The sequence below is a fragment of the Felis catus genome, chromosome D3 (assembly GCF_018350175.1).
Source record: "Felis catus isolate Fca126 chromosome D3, F.catus_Fca126_mat1.0, whole genome shotgun sequence".
Taxonomy (NCBI): Eukaryota; Metazoa; Chordata; class Mammalia; order Carnivora; family Felidae; genus Felis; species Felis catus.
In genome coordinates, this window is record NC_058379.1 from 51,535,941 (window position 1) to 51,556,652 (window position 20,712).

The following is a 20,712-nucleotide window of genomic DNA, read 5'->3' on the forward strand; positions in this document are numbered from 1 at the left end:
TATTTTAGTTCATGACACATGGTAACCAATGAATAATTTTGCTGTAATTACTAATTATGTTTTAAGTTTAAACCATTTCTTCAATAAATGGGTCAGTGTGTAAATCTTCAAGTCATATTTGGCCAGTGAAAATAATATACTGTACTTGTATGATTCTTACCATGTGTCAGGCTTCTAATCATCTATTCCATATCATCTTGTTTAACCTCCACCGCAATCACCCTGGGGTAAGCTCTATTATGACATCACCATCTCCATTTTTTTACAGATGAGCAAATTATAACACAGAGGGTATGTTACTTCCCAACATTCACACAATGAGTAAGTAGCCAAATTTAAGATTTGAATCTAAGCCATCTTATTTAGATCTCTTATTTGGAGCTCTGGTCTATACTGCTTCCTGTATTGTTGAATTAGAGTTCCAGGAAAAGAATAGAGTCAGGGGGAACCATCTTCTTGGAGAGCTGATTTAAAACTTAGATACTCAGATCAGGTTTCTGGCTGGGTTATTGTCAATATTCATACAGCTGAATTGGGTCTTCAACCATTATCATTAAAAAAGCAAATAATGAAAATAGATGTAACTTATAACTTATTGGTATCTGTTCTTTCCCAAACTTAAGCTATTTCTCCAAGCTGAGACAATCTCTATGGTTTTCTAAAATGTCCTAGGATCATTCTTCATATATCTACAAATCTATTGTTGACCTCAAACTATAAAGCTAAATGTCTCTCCAGCCATCAATGTCTCTTTCCAAATGCAATACTCTTCCTTTACCTCCCAAATTCTTCCATTTAATTTTCTCAGTTTCCACTAACCCATAAGGAAGGTGGTACCCTCAGCATTATAAGAAGATTGAGAGTAAGCAAAAAAAAAAAAAAAAAAAAAAAAAAGTCCTACTCAATGGGACAGTAGCATAGTTCAGTAAAACAATCAAATAAACAACCACAAAACTACATCATGAGGAGTACAGTTAGTTTGGGTTCTATTCTAGAATACAGAGACTCTATGATTTTGAGCCATGTGGTAGTTTTAAAATATATCCTAAAATCCTTTAACTTTCTCCCCTCAAAAAGTAAATGTTAATTTTTCTTCCCTTTGAGCATGGACTAAATTTGGTTACTCGATTTTAATGAACAGAATGAAGCAGAAGTGAAAATGAAGAGCAATCCTAAAAGACACTGCAGATTTCTCCTTTGTGCTCTCTTTCTCTCAGATCACTAGCTCTTGGAGAAGCCAACTGATATTTGTGGAAATCATCCCATGGTAGAGAACTAAGGCCTCCTCTAGCCATTTTAGGGTGCCATCTTGGAAACAGATTCTCCAGCCCCAGTCTAGTCTTCAGATGAATGTAGACTTAGTTGAATGAAATTTTATGAGAGTCCCAAGACAGAATAATCCATGTGAGTTGCTTCCAAAATCCTGAGCCACAGAAACTGAGATAATAAATATTTATTGTTTAACTTTATGGCTGAATTTGGAGATAGTTTATTATGCAGAAATAAATAACAAACATAGGCAAGTTACTAGTAATCTCTGAACCATGAAATAAAATTAGCTAGCTAAAATGTTGGAAGAGGGATAGTTTTCCAAGAGCTATGTAAACAGCAGTAGCAGCAACAACAGCAGCAGCAACAAAAAAGATCTGTCTTTTCAATTGCTGTATTACTTATATCCTTCCTATATTAAAGTTGGAGACACAGAAATTTTCAAGTTTCTATTTCCCTTATTTTCCTCTCAACTTACTTCTTTCTATATATATTACTTATTCTCTACTTGGATATGCAGATATTAAACCAAGGACACAGATATAATCACCTTACAGCCCTACATATCTTGACAGAGAAAACCACTTTTCTAGTACCACTTATTTAGAAAACTACCCTATCATAGACAATGACGTTTTAATTTTGCCACTGGTCTCAGTTGAAAACCAATAGAGTATGCGTTGTTCAGCACCAACTATTTCAACAATACTGGGAAAATAGTGGAAAAGTTCAGGTCCTACTATAGATGTTATGAACACTATTATCTTCATATACAGATGAAAATGTGTGACACAAAAACATCTCTATGACTTAAACACGCTATGAAATTAGAAAATTTGTTATGAATGAGAAAAAAGTTCATTTACCTTTGCAAGTTATCCTTTTATGAACAAGGCTTCAAAACACAGTTTAAATTATTAGGAAGAATTGTAGGCTTATTGAAATAATTTGCATTAAAATATCAGTAACATGTTTTTATACGTTTATTAATTATAAACAACTGATAATATACATTTGTAGCACATTTTCAGTATAATAAGATAGGCCATTTTCTAATATTTAATGTGCAAGAAATGACCTTTGGGCTTCTGTAAGATGAACCACGGTAGATATGCATCGACCCATTTGAAGGTAGAAGTGGCATTGTGCATGGGGCGCCTGGGTGGCGCAGTCGGTTAAGCGCCCGACTTCAGCCAGGTCACGACCTCGCGGTCCGGGAGTTCGAGCCCCGCGTCGGGCTCTGGGCTGATGGCTCAGAGCCTGGAGCCTGTTTCTGATTCTGTGTCTCCCTCTCTCTCTGCCCCTCCCCCGTTCATGCTCTGTCTCTCTCTGTCCCAAAAATAAATAAACGTTGAAAAAAAAAATTAAAAAAAAAAGAAGTGGCATTGTGCAAAACAAGGGGAAAATAAATAAGTGAGAAGCAACCTGTGTTCTAGTCCTTCTTATATCAAGTAGACTTACTCTAACTATTGACCCTACAGTTAATATTGTGCTTGAGTAATAATAGAGTGGTATGAATCAAGGAAATTATATTCCTATATTGATATAAAAATTACAAAGCTAAGCCCTTGTTTACTTGTTTCATTTTTAAGCAATTAGATATAGGAACTCTGAACTTAAACATAAGAATTCAAATGAAATAAAAAATAAATGGAATAAAATAAATGAAAGAAAAAATAAACGGAAGTCAACTACACATCTAATGGAATAAAAAAATAAAAGAAAAGGAATGAAATGAGTAAAAAAGAAAGTTCCCTCATCTGTTCACTAAGAGATTATGTTGACAAAAATGCATTGAGTTGAGTAGTACTAAGTCCTAGGCACTTTATTGAGTGTTGAATATCCAAAGATAAATAATACATGGTCCATGCACTCTTGGAACTCCTTGTCTAGTGTGGAAGGACAGGTGGGTAAATAAAAATTGTAAGACAATGCAATAAAAGATAAAACAGAACCAAGTTCTAGATAAAATAGAAAGAATGGGGGCATCTGGGTGGCTCAGTCAGTGCATCCGACTTTGGCTCAGGTCATGATCTCCCAGTTTGTGAGTTCAAGCCCCATGTCGGGCTCTGTGCTGACAACTCAGAGCCTGGAGCCTGCTTCAGATTCTGTGTCTTCCTTTCTCTCTCTGCCCCTGCCCCGCTCACGCTCTGTCTCTGTCTCTCTGTCTCTGTCTCTCTCTCAAGTATAAACATTTAAAATTTAAAGAAAAAATAGAAGGAATACAATTTTGATTTGAATAAGCTAGATAAGATTTCAGAAAGGCAAGGATTCTTGGACTGTCCCTTTAAGAATCATTAAAAAAAATCACAGGTGAAGAAGATGAGACTGAATAAGGTGAAATAAGAAATGTACAAAAACATGGATATGTAGAAAAGAATTAGATACTTGGGGCTAAAATTTATAGAAAGTAGAAGTGGAATTCTATCCTTAGTTCAATTACTAGCAATATTCTTATTTGAAATAGCTCCATCTGTGAAAGCTTGGTAAAGGCCTTCAGCAAATAAGTTCATTTCTCTTGTTTTTCTTTTAAAAAGAAGTAATAATTTTATACGCCTGAGAGAAAGTATTTAAAATCAGTGAAGAAATTAAAAATGAGAAAATATTAGGGTAGTAAGAGTCCTTTCCCCTAGAAGCCAGAAGCCTGGAAACAAAGAAAATACATTAGTTTTAATTACACTGTGGACTTTGTCCCTAATGGATTTCTTTCCCAACCTACATTGAATAAAACAACTGCTATGTTTGTTTATGTGTGTGTGTGTGTGTGTGTGTGTGTGTGTGTGTGTGTGTGTGAGAGAGAGAGAGAGAGAGAGAGAGAGAGTGTAGGTGAGAGACAGAGAGACAGTAGGACAGAGGGAGACAGCTTGTACACAGATGAATCAGTACTCCTCTATAGAGACTGCATGCATCTGATAAATGAGTGTTTGAACCTCCATTTTCTTAGCCAAATTTTTGAAGAACCATCCAATTCATATGGAAGAGGTATTTCATGAGAATGTTCTACATTAAGAAGCCCTTATTATTTTCTATCCCTTAATAGGTTTAACATGAAAGCATGCTGACTGCTGGTGCCTTTTATCTATTATTAATTAGGTTTCCTTCCTCCACTAAAATGAATCTTCAAATAATCTAAGGGTTACTCTATCTCCATCCATTTGTGCATAGATTTATGACTGTTTTATCATGAATGAAGATTATTTGACCTTCTGTGAATACATTTATTACTGGGCTTGTTCCAGTTCCCTCCTCACCATGCTTTTTATTCTACCCTGGTCCATTCAAGATCTTCACTCAGGGTTCTCCATGTCTCCACAGAACCAGTACTGGAAATCATGGTTTCTTTCTTCTCGTTTCCTTAACCAATTTTTTAACTAGAGTCCCTTACTCATTTTCCATCTTCCATTAACAATATAGAAAATGAAACTCTCCACATTTTCAAAATTTTGTATGATTGACTTTCTCATTTTATAGTTGATCCTTACATAGCTTTGGGATTTTCACAGAAAAGATAAGACTATTGCTCACTTTTCAAAGAAGAAAGTAGTGATTCAGAGATGTTAAATGGCATTACCTCCTTTACCCAGATAAAAAGTGGAGTAGTTGAGATTTAATACCTATTCCAGATGAAATGTAGTGCTTCAAATCTTCCCTGCTTCTGGAAACAACTTAGAAATTCTAAAGTTGCTAAACTTTACTTCTTACCTTATATTCAATTCTAAGTAACCTGCATCTCTATTTAGCAATGTTAGCCTGCTCTTCTTACAACTGATGTTCCCTTCACCTGCTTCTTTCCCTATTATTTCCATATCTTATGTTTAATCTCTCATTTTTACTATTGTCTGAATAATAGTCATAATTATCATGAAAGTGTTTATAAAAAGGATCATTCCTTCTAAAGTTATAAACAGAGGAGCATATATTCTCAGAAAACAAAATCAAAGGAAACAGCAGCAGCAAGACTAAATCTGCATATTAGTCTTCTAAGACCTCATTTTAGAGTCTATTCCATTATTACACTAATCAGAGAGACAGGAAACTTTTGCAGAAACATTTGCAAAGAGTTTACCCTGGAGTGATGGACCATTTCACTAAAGAAAAAAAAAATTCTGGAAGCATGTCCATTGGTAGACATCATTAACCCAGGTGAGAAAGCAAAATGAGTGAAAAAAATTAATTATTAATATAGCACTTATGTGGCTGCTATTATTCAGGAGTCATATTCTAAAAATCCCATTTTCGGCCAGAAATAATTCCATAAAAAGCTCAGTTACGGACTCATATTTAAGTCGTATTTCTAAGTTCACTGAATTGGGTTATGGTGTGAATTCATGATACAAAATCAGTATTCTGGATGTATTCTGTGCATTTTATGTTTATTGCCAAATTTAGATACTGACTTTCCATTTTTTTAATTTTTCTTTCTTTTTTTGGAGTGTCTTTCTTTCAAGGATTGGTGGCTTTCCATTTCTATTGTTTACTCATGACATTATCTAGCTCTTAGTAAATCTGTCATATTTCATAATTTAAGACTTTTGAAAGACTTTTTCCAGTTTTATGGAAATACAATTGGCATATGACATTGTGTAAGTTTACAGTGTATACCATGATAATTTAATACCCATATCTATTGCAAAATAATTACCAAAGCAGGGTTAGTTAACACTTCCATCAGAACACTTCATTAAATGGGTGATGGGTATTAAGGAGGGCACTTGTGATGAGCAGTGCGTGTTATATGTAAATGATGAATCATTAAATTTCTTGAAACCAATATTACACTGTATGTTAACTAACTAGAATTTAAATAAAAACTTGAAATAAAAAAAACTTCACATGCGTGTGTTTGTGTGTGTGTGTGTGTGTGTGTGTGTGTTAACATTTAATATCTACTCTGTTAGCAACTTTTAAGTTATAATACAATACCGTTAACTACAGTCATCATGTTGTACATTAGGTCCCCTTATTCATTTTAAGGAAGTGGAAATCCATACCCTTTGACAAACACCTCTTCCTGCACCCCCACAGTTCCCATGTTACCACAAATCTACTCTCTGTTTACATGAGTTCAGCTTTTCTTAGAGACCACATATAAGTGATGTCTTGTATTTGTCTTTCCTGACTTATTGCACTTAGCACATTGCCTTTGAGATCCATCCATATTGTTGCAAATGGCAGGATTTCTTTCTTTCTCATGGTTGAATAATATTCCATTCAATAGATATAGACATAGATGATAGATATAGATATCGATATCGATATAAAGATACAGATATAGATAGATATGGAAACATCCTAAATGTCTTTCTACAGATAAATGGATAAAGATGTGTGTATGTTTATCTAGCACAGGTTGTTTCTATATCTCAGCTATTGTGAATGATTGTACAATAATGAACATGAGAATGTAGATATCTCTTTGAAATACTGATTTCATCTTTTTCTGATGTATACCCACAGTGGGATTCCTGGATCATATGGTAGTTTTATTTCTATTTTTTGAGGACTCTCCAAACATTTTTCCACAGTGGTTGTACCAACTTACAATACAATCAACACTACACATTAGTTCCCTTTACTCCACATCCTGCCAATATTTCTTTCTTTTTTTTTTTTAGTTTATTTATTTTGAGTGAGAGAGAGAGAGAGAGAGAGAGAGAGAGAGAGAGAGAGAGAGAGTGCTGAAGGGGCAGAGAGACAGGGAGAGAGAGAGAATCACAACTTGGCTCTGCACTGACACAGCACATGAGCCTGATGCAGGGCTCAAACTCACAAACCATGAGATCATGACCTGGGCCGAAATCAAAAGCTGAACACTAACTCACTGAGCCACCCAGGCACTCTGCCAATACTTATTTCTTATCTCTTTGACAATAGCCATTCTGACAGGTGTAAGTTGATATTTCATTATGGTTTTGACTTGCATTTCTCCCGATCCTGATGTGAGTAATGTGGAACACATTTTCATGTACATGTTGGCTATTTCCATATCTTCTTAGGAAACCATTTTTAATTGGGTTATATTTTATTTTTATTTTTTCTATTGAGTTGTATGAGTTCTTTATATATTTTGAATATTAACGGTATAGAGTAGATATGTTTGCAAATATTTCTGCAACTCAGAAATGAATCTTTGCATATACAGTCAACTAATATTTGACAAAGGAACAAAGAATACTCAACAGAACAAGGGAAGTCTTGTCAATGAAAGGTGTTGGGAATTCTAGATAATCACATCAGAAGAATGAAACGGGAAGCTCCAGAGAAGATGGCGGCGTAGGAGGACGCTGGGCTCACCGAGCATCCTGCTGATCACTTAGATTCCACGTACACCTGCCTAAATAATCCAGAAAACCACCAGAAGACTAGCAGAATGGAGTCTCCGGAGCCAAGGGCAGAAGAGAGGCCCACGGAAGAAGGTAGGAAGGGCGGCGAGGCAGTGCGCACTGCACAGACTGGCGGGAGGGAGCTGGGGCAGAGCAGCAGCCTGCTGGCCAAGCAGAGCCCCGAGTCTGGCTGGCAAAAGCGGAGGGGCCAGACGGAGTGTGTTCTGACAGCAAGCGGGACTTAGCATCTGGGAGGTCATAAGTTAACAGCTCTGCTCGTGAAGCAGGAAGACTGGAGGACAAAGGGAGGGAGAGTTGCTGAGCCCCCGGGAGGACAGAGCTCAGTTTGGCGGGGAACAAAGGTGCTCGCCAGCGCCATCTCCCTCACCCATCCCCCAGCCAAAATCCCAAAGGGAACCAGTTCCTGCCAGGGAACTTGCTTGCTCCATGCAAACACCCAACCCTGTGCTTCTGCGGAGCCACCCCTCCGGCAGCAGGTCTGACTCCCTCCCGCTGCCACAGGGCCCCTCCTGAAGTGGATCACCTAAGGAGAAGCGAGCTGAGCCTGCCCCTCCCGCCCTTGTGCACCTTGCCTACCCACCCCAGCTAATACGCCAGATCCTCAGCACCACAAGCCTGGATGTGTGCAAGTAGCCCAGATGGGCCACGCCACCCCACAGTGAATCCCGCCCCTAGGAGAGGGGAAGAGAAGGCACACACCAGTCTGGCTGTGGCCCCAGTGGTGGGCTGGGGGCAGACATCAGGTCTGACTGTGGCCCTGCCCACCAACTCCAGTTATACACCACAGCACAGGGGAAGTGCCCTGCAGGTCCACACCACTCCAGGGACTATCCAAAATGACCAAACGGAAGAATTCCCCTCAAAAGAATCTCCAGGAAATAAAAACGCTAATGAACTGATCAAAAAGGATTTAAATAATATAACAGAAAGTGAATTTAGAATAATAGTCATAAAATTATCGCTGGGCTTGAAAACCATATAAAGGACAGCAGAGAATCTCTTGCTACAGAGATCAAGGGACTAAGGAACAGTCAGGAGGAGCTGAAAAATGCTTTAAACGAGATACAAAATGAAATGGAAACGACTACGGCTTGGATTGAAGAGGCAGAGGAGAGAATAGGTGAACTAGAAGATAAACTTATGGAAAAAGAGGAAGCGAGAAAAAGATTAAAAAATCCAGGAGTATGAGGGGAAAATTAGAGAACTAAGTGATACACTACAAAGAAATAATATACGCATAATTGGTATCCCAGAAGAGGAAGAGAGAGGGAAAGGTGCTGAAGGGGTACTGGAAGAAATAATAGCTGAGAACTTCCCTGAACTGGGGAAGGAAAAAGGCATCGAAATCCAAGAGGCACAGAGAACTCCCTTCAGATGTAACTTGAATCGATCATCTGCACAACATATCATAGTGAAACTGGCAAAATACAAGGATAAAGAGAAAATTCTGAAAGCAGCAAGGGATAAACGTGCCCTAACTTATAAAGGGAGACCTATAAGACTCGTGACTGATCTCTCTTTTGAAACTTGGCAGGCCAGAAAGGATTGGCACGAGATCCTCAATGTGTTGAACAGGAAAAATATGCAGCAGAGAATCCTTTATCCAGCAAGTCTGTCCTTTAGAATAGAAGGAGAGATAAAGGTCTTCCCAAACAAACAAAAACTGAAAGAATTCGTCACCAATAAACCACCCCTACAAGAGATCCTAAGGGGGATCCTGTGAGACAAAGTACCAGAGACATCGATACAAGCATGACACCTACGGACATCACAATGACTCTAAACCCATATCTTTCTATAATAACACTGAATGTAAATGGATTAAATGCATCAACCAAAAGACACAGGGTATCAGAATGGATAAAAAAAACAAGACCCATCTATTTGCTGTCTACAAGACACTCATTTTAGACCTGAGGATACCTTCAGATTGAGAGTGAGGGGATGGAGAACTATTTAGCATGCTACTGGAAGCCAAAAGAAAGCTGGAGTAGCCATACTTATATCAGACAAACTAGACTTTATTTTTTTTTAAATTTTTTTTCAACGTTTATTTATTTTTGGGACAGAGAGAGACAGAGCATGAATGGGGGAGGGGCAGAGAGAGAGGGAGACACAGAATCGAAAACAGGCTCCAGGCTGTGAGCCATCAGCCCAGAGCCTGACGCGGGGCTCGAACTCATGGACCGCAAGATCATGACCTGGCTGAAGTCGGACGCTTAACCGACTGCGCCACCCAGGCGCCCCTAAATTAAAGGCTGTAACAAGAGATGAAGAAGGGCATTATATAATAATTACAGGGTTTATCAATCAGGAAGAGCTAACAATTATAAATGTCTATGCGCCGAATACCGGAGCCCCCAAATATATAAAACAATTACTCATAAACATAAGCAACCTTAATGATAAGAATGTGGTAATTGCAGGGGACTTTAACACTCCACTTACAGAAATGGATAGATCATCTAGACACACGGTCAATAAAGAAACAAGGGCCCTGAATGAGACATTGGATCAGATGGACTTGACATATATTTAGAACTCTGCATCCCAAAGCAACAGAATATACTTTCTTCTCGAATGCACATGGAACATTCTCCAAGATAGATCATACACTGGGTCACAAAACAGCCCTTCATAAGTATACAAGAATTGAAATTATACCATGCATACTTTCAGACCACAATGCTATGAAGCTTGAAATCAACCACAGGAAAAAGTCTGGAAAACCTCCAAAAGCATGCAGGTTAAAGAACACCCTACTAAAGAATGAATGGGTCAACCAGGCAATTAGAGAAGAAATTAAAAAATATACGGAAACAGACGAAAATGAAAATACAACAATCCAAACGCTTTGGGATGCAGCAAAGGCAGTCCTTAGAGGAAAATACATTGCAATCCAGGCCTATCTCAAGAAACAAGAAAAATCCCAAATACAAAATCTAACAGCACACCTAAAGGTAATAGAAGCAGAACAGCAAAGACACCCCAAACCCAGCAGAAGAAGAGAAATAATAAAGATCAGAGCAGAAATAAACAATATAGAATCTAAAAAAACGGTACAGCAGATCAACGAAACCAAGAGTTGGTTTTTTGAAAAAATAAACAAAAGTGACAAAGCTCTAGCCAGGCTTCTCAAAAAGAAAAGGGAGATGACCCAAATAGATAAAAGCATGAATGAAAATGGAATTATTACAACCAATCACTCAGAGATACAAACAATTATCAGGGAATACTATGAAAAATTATATGTCAACAAACTGGACAACCTGGAATAATGGACAAATTCTTGAACACCCACACTCTTCCAAAACTCAATCAGGAGGAAATAGAAAGCTTGAACAGACCCATAACCAGCGAAGAAATTGAATCAGTTATCAAAAATCTCCCAAAATAAGAGTCCAGGACAGATGGCTTCCCAGGGGAGTTCTACCAGACGTTTAAAGCAGAGATAATACCTATCCTTCTCAAGCTGTTCCAAAAAATAGAAAGGGAAGGAAAACTTCCAGACTCATTCTATGAAGCCAGTATTACTTTGAATCCTAAACCAGACAGAGACCCAGCAAAAAAGAGAACTACAGGCCAATATCCCTGATGAAAATGGATGCAAAAATTCTCAATAAGATACTAGCAAATTGAATTCAACAGCATATAAAAAGAATTATTCACCATGATCAAGTGGGATTCATTCCTGGGATGCAGGGCTAGTTCAACATTCGCAAATCAATCAGTGTGATACATCACATTAATAAAAGAAAAGATAAGAACCATATGATCCTGTCAATCGATGCAGAAAAGGCCTTTGACAAAATCCAGCACCCTTTCTTAATAAAAACCCTTGAGAAAGTTGGGATAGAAGGAACATACTTAAACATCATGAAAGCTATTTATGAAAAGCCCACAGCTAACATCATCCTCAAGGGGGAAAAACTGAGAGCTTTTTCCCTGAGATCAGGAACACGGCAGGGATGCTCACTCTCACCGCTGTTGTTTAACATAGTGTTGGAAGTCCTAGCGTCAGCAATCAGACAACAAAAGGAAATCAAAAGCATCAAAATTGGCAAAGATGATGTCAAGCTTTCACTTTTTGCAGATGACATGATACTATACATGGAAAATCCGATAGACTCCACCAAAAGTCTGCTAGAACTGATACATGAATTCAGCAAAGCTGCAGGATACAAAATCAATGTACAGAAATCGGTTGCATTCTTATACGCTAACAATGAAGCAACAGAAAGACAAATAAAGAAACTGATCCCATTCACAATTGCACCAAGAAGCATAAAATACCTAGGAATAAATCTAACCAAGGATGTAAAAGATCTGTATGCTGAAAACTATAGAAAGCTTATGAAGGTAATTGAAGAACATATAAAAAAATGGTAAGACATTCCATCTCATGGATTGGAAGAATAAATATTGTCAAAATGTCAATACTACCCAAAGCTATCTACACATTCAATGCAATCCCAATCAAAATTGCACCAGCATTCTTCTTGAAACTAGAACAAGCAATCCTAAAATTCATATGGAACCACAAAAGGCCCCAAATAGCCTAAGTAATTTTGAAGCAGAAGACCAAAGCAGGAGGCATCACAATCCCAGACTTTAGCCTCTACTACAAAGCTGTCATCATCAAGACAGCATGGTATTGGCACAAAAACAGACACATAGACCAATGGAATAGAATAGAAACCCCAGAACTAGACCCACAAATGTATGGCCAACTAATCTTTGACAAAGCAGGAAAGAACATCCAATGGAAAAAAGACAGTCTCTTTTACAAATGGTGCTGGGAGAACTGGACAGCAACATGCAGAAGGTTGAAACTAGACCACTTTCTCACACCATTCACAAAAATAAATTCAAAATGGATAAAGGACCTGAATGTGAGACAGGAAACCATCAAAACCCTAGAGGAGAAAGCAGGAAAAGACCTCTCTGACCTCAGCTGTAGCAATCTCTTCCTCGACACATACCCAAAGGCAAGGGGATTAAAAGCAAAAGTGAATTACTGGGACCTTATGAAGATAAAAAGCTTCTGCACAGCAAAGGAAACAACCAATAAAACTAAAAGGTAACCAACGGAATGGGAAAAGATATTTGCAAATGGCATATCGGACAAAGGGCTAGTATCCAAAATCTATAAAGATGTCACCAAACTCCACACCCGAAAAACAAATAACCCAGTGAAGAAATGGGCAGAAAACATGAATAGACACTTCTCTAAAGAAGACATCCGGATGGCCAATAGGCACATGAAAAGATGCTCAACGTCGCTCCTTACCAGGGAAATACAAATCAAAACCACACTCAGATATCACCTCACGCCAGTCAGAGTGGCCAAAATGAACAAATCAGGAGACTATAGATGCTGGAGAGAATGTGGAGAACCGGGAACCTTCTTGCACTGTTGGTGGGAATGCAAATGGTGCAGCCACTCTGGAAAGCAGTGTGGAGGTTCCTCAGAAAATTAAAAATAGACCTACCCTATGACCCAGCAATAGCACTGCTAGGAATTTACCCAAGGGATACAGGAGTACTGATGCATAGGGCCACTTGTACCCCAATGTTCATAGCAGCACTCTCAACAATAGCCAAATTATGGAAAGAGCCTAAATGTCCATCAACTGATGAATGGATAAAGAAATTGTGGTTTATGTACACAATGGAATATTACGTGGCAATGAGAAAGAACGAAATATGGCCCTTTGTAGCAACGTGGATGGAGCTGGAGAGTGTGATGCTAAGTGAAATAAGCCATACAGAGAAAGACAGATACCATATGTTTTCACTCTTATGTGGATCCTGAGAAACTTAACAGAAACCCATGGGGGAGGGGAAAGAAAAAAAAAGAGGTTAGAGTGGGAGAGAGCCAAAGCATAAGAGACTCTTAAAAGCTGAGAACAAACTGAGGTTTGATGGGGGGTGGGAGGGAGGGGAGAGTGATGGGTAGTGAGGAGGGCACCTTTTGGGATGAGCGCTGGGTGTTGTATGGAAATAAATTTGACAATAAATTTCATATATTGAAAAAAAATAAAAAATAAAAGTAAAAATGTATAAGCAAAAAAAAAAAAAAAAAGAGAATGAAATTGTCCCGATTTTCACCACTCACAAAAATTAAGTTGAAATGAATTAAAGGCTTAAATGTACGACCTGAAACCATAAAACTCCCAGAAGAAAACATAGGAGGAAAGCTCCTTGACATTAGTCTTTGCAACAATTTAAAAAAAAAATTAAGTTTATTTATTTTGAGAGACAGAGAGAGAAGAGGGTCTGAGAGAGAGGGAGAGAATCTCAGGCAGGCTCTATGCTGTCAGCGCAGAGCCTGATGCAGGGCTAGATCTCACAAACCTTGAGATCATAGCCTGAGCTGAAAACAAGAGTCAGATGCTAACCAAATGAGCCACCCAGGATCCCCTGCAACATTTTTTTCTGAGATGACATCAAAATGACAAGAAACAAAAGCAGAAATAAAGGGACTACATCAAACTGAAAAACTTCTACACAGCAAAAGAAACAATCAACAAAATGAAAGACAAACTAAGAAATGAGAAAAAATATTTCAGATTCTTAATTTAGGAATTCAGAACCAAATATCTACAAATATGGTGAATACTTTCTGAAATAAATATTTTTAAATGATAGTGTTTTTTTTTACAAATGTCAATGTAAAATTATTGGAGTATTCTATATTTATATGTTACCCCAAACTCTTATTTCTGAATACTTAGGCTAAATATAAGATGCACAAATATATGAATCTATTTGGAATTAGATGACTTCAGTTCAAATTTTAGCATTCTGTCCTTTACTGCTATGTGACCTTAGTTACCTACAACTTCTCTAGGGATCAGTATCTGTATCTTTTTTGAAATAGGGATACTGATATTGCCCACTTCATAAAGTGAGAATTAAATGATGTTAAATAATGTAAATTGCTCAAAACTTCTTCGTACATAATATGTAATTAACAGATGTTAAAAAATTATTTTCTTTTATTTTTAAGTTCACTTATTTATTTTTGAGAGAGAGAAGGAGCGGTGGAGGGACAGAGAGAGAGGGGGAGAGAGAATCCCAAGCAAGCTCCACATTGTCAGTGCAGGGCCCAAGATGGAGCTCAGTCTCACCAACCATGAGATCATGATCTGAGCTGAAATCAAGAGTCTGAGGCTTAACAGAATGAGCCACCCATGACTTCCAAAGATTAATTTCTATTATCAAAAAAATTTGTTCAAAATTGATCTATATTTATATTTGTTTATATCAGTATTAGCAAATGTGTTTTTTTAAAGGACTAGAGTAATTATTTTAGGCTTTGGAGATAATATGGTCTCTCTCTAGCAACTACTTAAATCTGCTTTGTGAGAGGAAAGCATTCATACATAACACTCAAATGAGTGTGCGTGGTTTTTCTAATAAAACTCTATTTTCAAAAACAGGCAGCAGGTCAGATTTGAGTGTCAGACTGGGTTGTGAGCCCTGGTTTCTACGCTTAAAATCAAATGCAATGGTTTAGTAAGAATCACTTAGTACGTCCTTAAAACTGTAAATTTTTTTAATGTTTATTTATTTTTCAGAGGGAGACAGACAGAAGGTGTGCATGGGGGGGGGGGGAGCAGAGAGAGAAGGAGACACAGATTCCAAAGCAGGTTCCAAGCTCTGAGCTATCAGCACAGAGCCCAACATGGGGCTCAGACTCACAAACCATGAGATCATGATCTGAGCCAAAGTCAGACGCTGAGCCCACTGAGCCACTGGGACCCAAGAGCCCCAAAACTGTAAATTTTTAAATGAACATTTAAGACTCCCAAGAAGGTATTTCTTTGCCCACAATCCTCCATATAGTTTATCTTTGTCTTAAATTCCATATCAATGTTTATAGTTTTCTTAGCAAATAGAGGTCAGCACAAGGATAAAATTCATTTTTCTTTAAAAATTAAACAATGTCACAGAGCAGTTTGTCCATTGTATATTCGGTGCATATTAAAAGCATTTATAACATCTCTTAGGATTACTAAACACATGAGAAATAAGCACAGAACAACAATAAAAATGTAAATTATTCTACTTCAATGACTTATGTTACCCTTCCCTTTGTGTATAAATGGAACTCTTTTACTCAGACAGGTCAAAGGAAAGTGAAATTATAAAATGAAAAAGAATTGGAAGGAAGCAGGAAATTTATGCCCTCTGATGTAGGTAGATACTATGAAATTATACTGAAAAACTTGTTTAGGTACAGTAACTATATGCCTTTAACTTGGGGCAGATGCCTCACAATTTATTGAAATTAAAAAAAAAAAAATAACGAAGTACCGAGTAGTGATTTCTCAACATACTTGAGGATTTGTAATGGAAGGTCTGGAGGATCAACTTAACAGAGGATTTTGCTGACATGAAAACTGATGATTCTTAATATAAAAATATGAACGCTTCAAATAAGAATAGCAAGATTGCACCAGCTGCTTGTAGATATAAATAAATCTGTTATGCGTTTATTTGATAAATTATGCATTCTGTGTTTGAATCAGTGGACTTCAATTTTACTTTCATTTGTACTGCACAATTTTCTACTTCTTTTCTATAATCTATATTATGCAATCTAATAGTAACATCATATGTACCAAACATCATACACACCAAACACCATACATACCAAATAAATCTTAACTACCTGACATTCATCCCTGCTGCATGCACATACAACCTCTCGCTCTTTTGCGCGCGCGTGCACACACACACACACACACTCACAGGCATGGAACAAAATGGCTTTATATAACACAGAAATTATATCTGTAGAAATTTTAGTATCACAGAGAATAATTTGTTTAAAATAATTTCAAGAGAGTGGCAAATAATCCTTTTCCATAAGAAGTAATGTTTTTTTCTTCTTCTTTTACAAGTTGCTTTAATGAACAAGACTTTTTAGTGTTAGTATTCATGAAACCAACCAGGTGCAACAAGCACAGAGCACAATACAAGGCCCAAAAGGCATATTAGAGTTTATGAACATGATTCTTCCTCCTCCTATTATTTTGCACATTATCCATTTACAGAAGAGTTGGAGATGTGCTCAATCTACTTATCATTCATCCATGATATATGTAATTGATTTTAAGGTGAGAAATTCCAGTTCAAATAGCTTTTGGAATATTCACTTTTAGGTGAAGTGATATTATGTCTTCTACAATGCCTTGAATATTATCCAGATTATTAACATATTACACATGGATTATCGATTATTACATGAAACAGAAGTAAAACTCTTGAGTGTACTACCTAATTTAATTGAAATTTAATTATATAATGCATTGGAAAGTATCTTGCAAAAAGTTATTGTCATGTTTCACTTCTCTAGCATAGTTATTACACATGGTACAGACAACACACTTGAAAACGTCTTGATTTTTTTTAAATGCTGAGTACAATTCCAAATGCAGGCATTCAGAAATTGTAAATCCCCTTACTTTAGTGAATTTGTCCTTCTCCTCTCTCCACAACTTTCCACCTACTCATGCTTTAGTATTAGTGTTCCCCAATTATATTATCTATTTATCTATTTACCTATCTATCTATCTAGAATGTTCTACCACTATTCTACCTTACTTCTAGCCTCTAGCCCCTCCCATATATATATATGGGACGCACACACACACACACACACACACACACACACACACACGCTCACATATTAAAAGTACAGCAGTATGGGGTCTCATACAACCAGATTTTAATAACAAATATGTATTTTAATAGCTGCATGTCCTTAAATAAGTAACTTTTCTGATTTGGAATTTCTATGTCTGGTACAAAGCAGATAATAATACCAATATGATCTTCTTTGTAAGGATTATATTAGCTTTGCAATATAAGTAAACATTCAATAAATGCCTGGTAGTACTTGTTATATTGGCATCATCACACAAAAGCTCTATTTAGAATGTTGAATGAAGAACCGAGAACCCTATAAAGAGGATATTATTTAAAAGGGTTCAGAGCTGCCTGAAGGGATACATAGCCAGTATCACTAGTAGGTGTTTGAACGTGGCTGCAGACTATGGGAAGAAACCTAGTGAGGGTGATAATGTACATTATTCCTATACATAGTAGCAGTATATCCTGGCATTCTTTGCAACATGAAAGTATCACCAAAGTACCACACCTAGTATCCCAACTTTTAAGATCTAGAGTACCAATCTAGAATATCTGTTTGTCTAGATGACCCACAACTGTCTTCTGCCTTTTTCTTGTTGTAGTGCTCTGGCTCAAGGTAGGGACTGTGGCCATGGGTATAGAAATTGTTTAAAGATAAGTTGGAGATAGCATTTTTAAAACAAGACCAATTCTATTTTAAAGGGTTGAGATTTCAACTAAGTTTATGGGAATTCAGTACAGTATTTTAAACTGCCAAATGACAGAAAAGATGCAACCTTAGAATGACTGGTCTGGAAGAAGTGTGGAAGAAGATAGACCAGAGGATAAAAGGCAGTGGTTAAAAGTATATCAGCAATCCAAGTGAAAATTTTAGTTTGGCTGGAATTAAAATAATGGTATATATTCAAAGATAACCAGAAGCTAGATTTACCACAAGGTAAATATTATTGTTGAGAGTTAAGGCTTTAGGCAGCAGGTTAGGATGGAGTGGGGAGGTAGTTTCAGATATTAGATGAGGATAGAGCCAAACATGTGACTATAATAGAATGGGTAACAGCAAATATGTGGCTTCTGCTAAAGACTAACTTGAATTTTTGCAGGAAGTCAACAGGGGACTTAGGCACAGTGGTACAAGATAGGAATAAAGAAGTTAGGGTGCATTGTGGAAGCTTAAACACTAAAAATAAGGCCATTTGCTACTTATAAGACCCAAGGCATAAGTCACACTTGTGGTTGCAACAAGTTTTGTTCAATTAATATATTCTATGTTATTTAACAAAATTTATTGGGTGTCTATGTGCCTGGTTTAGTTAGGCACAGGCATATATATAAAGAGATGGTAAGAAATGGTACAAATCATCCAAAATCTGGGGGCATGGCTAAGTCTTTGGAGCATATGGTAATAGCTGAGGTCCTTAGAAAGCTCTAGTGATAGGCGTTCAGGTAGGCCAATACTCTTAACTTCAATTTTTTTCAATGTTATGCTTGAATTAATTTTATTAAGCAAAAATTAAAAATTAAAAAATATATTTTAGTTACTTTGAATAATACTCCTATTGAACCAACTTTCTTTTTTTTTTCCCCACGTTTTTTTATTTATTTTTGGGACAGAGAGAGACAGAGCATGAACGGGGGAGGGGCAGAGAGAGAGGGAGACACAGAATCGGAAACAGGCTCCAGGCTCTGAGCCATCAGCCCAGAGCCTGACGCGGGGCTCGAACTCACGGACCGTGAGATCGTGACCTGGCTGAAGTCGGACGCTTAACCGACTGCGCCACCCAGGCGCCCCTGAACCAACTTTCTTTTAATGCATAAGATTCTTTTCTTCATCTTTTTTCAAAACTAAGATGTACTCCGGAGTCTGACTCCTTTTTTGATGCTTAACCATTGACAACTTTTAAACCTCACCTCCTGCTTCTCTGCTTCCCCTCTTACCATACATCTGCTTAAGTGGGTAAGAAACCCTATGTGTCCAATCCTGCAACTTCTACAGAAGGAAATGCAAATCGTAGAAACTCTGGCCTCAGACTGAAGAATAAAATGAAACTAGACACATATGTCACACTGTACACAAAATGAGCTATAAACCTAAGTATAAAATGAAAAATTATGAAACAACTAGAAGAAAATATAGGGGAAAAATCTATGTGAAATGAAGTCAAAGAGGTTTTGGATACAACATCAAAAGCATAACCCCATGAGAGAAAAATAGATGTAAGACTTAATTCAAATTTAAAAAAATGTACTGCAAAATGCACTGTTAATATAATGAAAGAAAAGCCACAGATTTGAAAAGATCTTTCCAGTAAACATATCTAATATAAGACTTCTAATAGAAATATACAAATAGGTCTTAAAATTTAATCATAAAAGTACGAGCCCAATTAAGAAGAAGGGGAAAAGAAGTGCCTGGGTGGCTCAGTTGGTTAAGTGTCTTACTTCGGCCCAGGTCATGATCTCACAGTTTGTGGATTCGAGCCCTGTATCGGGCTCTGTGCTGATGACTCAGAGCCTGGAGCCTGCTTAGGATTTTGTGTCTCCCTCTCTCTCTCTGCCCCTCTCCTGCTCACACTCTCTCTCTCCTTCAAAAATAAACATTAAAAATTTTTTTAAAAAAAGAAGGGGGGAAAAATCTTAGTACACACCTCACCAAAGAAGATATATATAGAGAAAATAGGCACATGAAAAGATGCTCAACATTCTTTGTCATTATGGGATTGCATTTTTTTAATAAGATAAATAATAAACCTATTAGAAAAGCTTAAGCCACCTGAAAGCTGCCCAGACTAATTGCTGGAGACAATGTGGATCAAGAGCTCTCATTCGCTGCTGGTGGCAACACAAAATAGTACAGCCACCTTGGAAGATGATTTGGCAGTTTCTTTCAAAGCAAAGACAGTCTTACAGTATGATCAAGAAATCATGTTCCTAAGTATTTTCCCAAAGTACTTAAAAACTTATTTCCCCAAATAAATAGCAGATGAACATTTACACTAGCTTATTCATAATGTCCAAAATGTTGAAGCAACCAGATGCCGTTAAATAAGTGAAGGGATAAACAAACTGTGGTACATCCCTAAAAGAGAGTTATTCAGTGACAAAAAGAAGAGAGTTATCAAGCCGTTTAAAACATGAATGAATGTTAGCAATAAGTTGCTAAGTGAAAGAAGCCAATCTTAAAGAGTTTCATACTGTATGATACCATTTATATGAAATTCCTGAAAAGGCAAACTATAGCATCAATAAACAAATCAGTAGTTGTCTGTGTTTCAAGACGGGAGAAGGTTAATTATAATGGTGGACACATACCACTATGCATTTGTCAAAATTCATATAACTTTAAAACAGAAGTGTGTGTTAATTTAAAGAAGAGATTTAGGAATTCAGGGATCCCAGGATATAATGCAAAATGTGACAAAATAACTCTTTAATAAAT

At 37.1% G+C, this 20,712-nt stretch overlaps 1 long non-coding RNA gene across 7 annotated transcripts in view; it reads left to right on the top strand.

Annotated features, from left to right (window-relative positions):
* The first annotated feature begins 238 nt into the window (after positions 1-238).
* The window catches only part of LOC109493053, a 151,646-nt gene continuing 131,172 nt past the window's right edge, over positions 239-20,712 (top strand). For 5 of the 7 annotated variants that reach the window (XR_006588215.1, XR_006588214.1, XR_006588220.1 and 2 more), the window contains exon 1: positions 239-321. This is a non-coding gene — a long non-coding RNA (uncharacterized LOC109493053). The remainder of the gene's footprint in view (positions 322-20,712) is intronic. The other 2 variants (XR_006588217.1, XR_006588219.1) reach the window with 1 other exon arrangement.